The sequence below is a fragment of the Carassius gibelio genome, chromosome A7 (genome assembly GCF_023724105.1).
Source record: "Carassius gibelio isolate Cgi1373 ecotype wild population from Czech Republic chromosome A7, carGib1.2-hapl.c, whole genome shotgun sequence".
NCBI lineage: Eukaryota > Metazoa > Chordata > Actinopteri > Cypriniformes > Cyprinidae > Carassius > Carassius gibelio.
This window is the reverse complement of record NC_068377.1, coordinates 42,485,337-42,489,933: the sequence shown is the minus strand read 5'-3', so window position 1 is coordinate 42,489,933 and position 4,597 is coordinate 42,485,337.

Genomic DNA, 4,597 nt, shown 5'->3' with positions numbered 1-4,597 from the left:
ACGCGATATGGTATAGTCTGACAAGCGTGGGCCCGTGCACCTTTCCCTCAGTCTCCCTATCCCAAACCGGCCTAGACGAGGGCTAGGTTGGGGGGAGCTGTTGTATTTTTCCAAACCTAACCCTAACTCTAACCCTAACCTAACCCTAACCCTAGGTTAGGTTAGGTTAGGTTTAGGTTAGGTTAGGGTTAGAATTAGGGTTAGGGTTAGATAGGGTTAGAGTTAGGGTTAGGGTTAGATAGGGTTAGGGTTAGGTTAGGGTTAGATAGGGTTAGGGTTAGGTTTGGAGTTAGGGTTGGGGTGGGGTAGAGTAGGGTAGGGGTAGGGGTAGGGTTTCCATATAGTCTTCAATAGTGACGTATTAAATATTAGTTGAGTAATGCTAAGATTAGTACGCTAATCAAGGGAAGTCATGGCCTAGTGATTAGACAGTTTGACTCCTAACCCTAGGGTTGTGGGTTCGAATCCTGGGCCGGCAATAACATTACTTATGTGTCCATGAGCAAGGCATTAAACCCCAAACTGCTCCCCGTGCACCGCAGCATAAATCGCTGCCCACTGCTCCAGGGGTGTGTGCACAGTGTGTGTTCACTGCTCTGTGTGTGTGCACTCTGGATGGGTTAAATGCAGAGCAAGAACTCTGAGTATGGGTCACCATACTTGGCTGATTGTCACGTCACTTTCACTTTCACATTCAAACATAAGCAAACTAATATTACCACCAGAACATTTAGGCAACAGGGGTCAGAAAACAGGGTATGAACAACATGTTTTAATCCCCAGATATGTCATTGGACCAGGAATCTGCATTTTGAATTAGCTGTCAAGAAAGATGATTTGAAACGTTAAAAACAGCTGTTTATCAGTGAATAAATCATGAGAAAACTATGTTGTCAGACATATTTGTAGAAGCGCAAGATGAGTATACTCTTTAAAATAATTTAAATAACCATCATGTGAAAATTCTAGTAGGGAGGTCTGGTAGAAGTTTAATGCCCCACATTATTCTTTCCTGCTACCTCAAATCAGCTAGATTGAGGGAAATCTTCAAGACAACCTCTTCAGTAGTTTACCTAAGGATCATAGAGTGTTTCAGCCTTTAAACTCGGCTCGCTTGGATGATGAACCCTAAGTGCATGTCTTCTAAACAATTGCTAATCGAGATTGACCAGATCCACAATTGCATGTTTTGGCTCTGCGTTGAGTTTTAATACTAAAAAGGAGTTTTCAAATTACACCAGTCATTAGTAAAGATGTTGACTAGATTCTATTGATCGGAATTTACCTACTTTTATCATCTGATCGTGGTTGTATCTATCTATTAGTGCTATCATATTGCTTGGAAGGAAAGTAGCCTATCTTACAGAAAAGCATTAAAAACTGTTAGATCCGATTACTTTTTGTCTCTTTAAGATGTAAACAAACATAACCCCAGGTATTTATTCAATACAGTGGCTAAATTAATGAAAAATAAAGCACTGAAAAGTGTTGACATTTCCCAACAACACAGCAGTAATGACTTTATGAACTACTTTACTTCTAAAATCGTGAGAAAAAGCCATCAGATCTAGCAGTTTTTAATGCTTTTCTGTAGGATAGGTTACTTTCCTGCCAAGCAATATGAAATACCTCTAGTTTTGTTTTCCTCCAGCTGCACTCCATTTTTCGGGCTGCTCTCTTTAGGGTGCAAGTATGCTCATTATACCATGGTGTCAGACTGGTTTCATTAACCTTCCATAAGCGTAAAGGATCAACTATATTTAAAATGCTAGAAAAGAGAGAGTCCATAGTTTCTCTTACATCATCAAGTTGTTCTGAGGTTTTGGATATGCTAAGGAATTTGTATACATCAGGAAGATAACTTAAAAAGCAGTCTTGTCTTTTGATGGTTTTACCATACTTGTAACAACAAGAATTTACAGTTTTGTCTATATGAAGTTTGCACATCAATCAATCAATCAATCAATCAATCAATCACCTTTATTTATATAGTGCTTTAAACAAAATACATTGCGTCAAAGCACTGAACAACATTCATTTGGAAAACAGTGTCTCAATAATGCAAAATGATAGTTAAAGGCAGTTCATCATTGAATTCAGTTATGTCATCTCTGTTCAGTTGAAATAGTGTCTGTTTTTACTTGCAATCAAGTCAATGATATCGCTGTAGATGAAGTGACCCCAACTAAGCAAGCCAGAGGCGACAGCGGCAAGGAACCGAAACTCCATCGGTGACAGAATGGAGAAAAAAACCTTGGGAGAAACCAGGCTCAGTTGGGGGGTCAGTTCTCCTCTGACCAGACGAAAACCAGTAGTTCAATTCCAGGCTGCAGCAAAGTCAGATTGTGCAGAAGAATCATCTGTTTCCTGTGGTCTTGTCCCGGTGGTCGTATGAGACAAGGTCTTTACAGGGGATCTGTATCTGGGGCTCTAGTTGTCCTGGTCTCCGCTGTCTTTCAGGGCAGTAGAGGTTCTTTCTAGGTGCTGATCCACCATCTGGTCTGGACACGTACTGGATCCGGGTGACTGAAGTGACCCTCTGATCTGGACACAGACTAGATCTCGTGGCCACGGTGACCTCGGAACAACAGAGAAACAGACAAATATTAGCGTAGATGCCATTCTTCTAATGATGTAGAAAGTACGGTGTTATGTGAAGTGTTTCCGGTTCCGGTTTACCTAATTAATGCAGCCTAAAAATCCTTTAACGGATTTGGATATTAAAAGCATATTAGTATGTTATGTGTATGCCAGGTTAAAGAGATGGGTCTTTAATCTAGATTTAAACTGCAAGAGTGTGTCTGCCTCCCGAACAATGTTAGGTAGGTTATTCCAGAGTTTAGGCGCCAAATAGGAAAAGGATCTGCCGCCCGCAGTTGATTTTGATATTCTAGGTATTATCAAATTGCCTGAGTTTTGAGAACGTAGCGGACGTAGAGGAGTATAATGTAAAAGGAGCTCATTCAAATACTGAGGTGCTAAACCATTCAGGGCTTTATAAGTAATAAGCAATATTTTAAAATCTATACGATGTTTGATAGGGAGCCAGTGCAGTGTGGACAGGACCGGGCTAATATGGTCATACTTCCTGGTTCTAGTAAGAACTCTTGCTGCTGCATTTTGGACTAGCTGTAGTTTGTTTACCAAGCGTGCAGAACAACCACCCAATAAAGCATTACAATAGTCTAACCTTGAAGTCATAAATGCATGGATTAACATTTCTGCATTTGACATTGAGAGCATAGGCCGTAATTTAGATATATTTTTGAGATGGAAAAATGCAGTTTTACAAATGCTAGAAACGTGGCTTTCTAAGGAAAGATTGCGATCAAGTAGCACACCTAGGTTCCTAACTGATGACGAAGAATTGACAGAGCAACCATCAAGTCTTAGACAGTGTTCTAGGTTATTACAAGCAGAGTTTTTAGGCCCTATGATTAACACCTCTGTTTTTTCTGAATTTAGCAGTAAGAAATTACTCGTCATCCAATTTTTTATATCGACTATGCATTCCATTAGTTTTTCAAATTGGCGTGTTTCACCGGGCTGCGAGGAAATATAGAGCTGCGTATCATCAGCATAACAGTGAAAGCTAACACCATGTTTCCTGATGATATCTCCCAAGGGTAACATATAAAGCGTGAAGAGTAGCGGCCCTAGTACTGAGCCTTGAGGTACTCCATACTGCACTTGTGATCGATATGATACATCTTCATTCACTGCTACGAACTGATGGCGGTCATATAAGTACGATTTAAACCATGCTAATGCACTTCCACTGATGCCAACAAAGTGTTCAAGTCTATGCAAAAGAATGTTGTGGTCAATTGTGTCAAACGCAGCACTAAGATCCAATAAAACTAATAGAGAGATACACCCACGATCAGATGATAAGAGCAGATCATTTGTAACTCTAAGGAGAGCAGTCTCAGTACTATGATACGGTCTAAATCCTGACTGGAAATCCTCACATATACCATTATTCTCTAAGAAGGAATATAATTGTGAGGATACCACCTTTTCTAGTATCTTGGACAGAAAAGGGAGATTCGAGATTGGTCTATAATTAACAAGTTCTCTGGGGTCAAGTTGTGGCTTTTTTATGAGAGGCTTAATAACAGCCAGTTTGAAGGTTTTGGGGACATATCCTAATGACAATGAGGAATTAATAATAGTCAGAAAAGGACCTATGACTTCTGGAAGCACCTCTTTTAAGAGCTTAGATGGTATAGGGTCTAACATACATGTTGTTGGTTCTACTGAATTATGTTTAGGCTAGAATAAAAGTTATTATTAATATATTGATAAATAAATAGGCTATAGACATTGACAAATAGTTAGGATAGATATAGTGACGCATTCATATACGTAGGCTAAGTTATTTACAGATAGCACAGTAAGTTGAAGATAGGATTTCATAGTTTAGCTTGTGTTTGTAACATAGAAATCACGTGACCAATGTCAAATGAAGCTTCACTTTCTGTCCAACACTTTATGTGTTGACCTGTTTGATCCCCTAGATCTTACTTTACGGATACGTTTTCATTCTCACGTATTCAGTTACATTTTAAATACCTACTCATACAAGTAATATGAA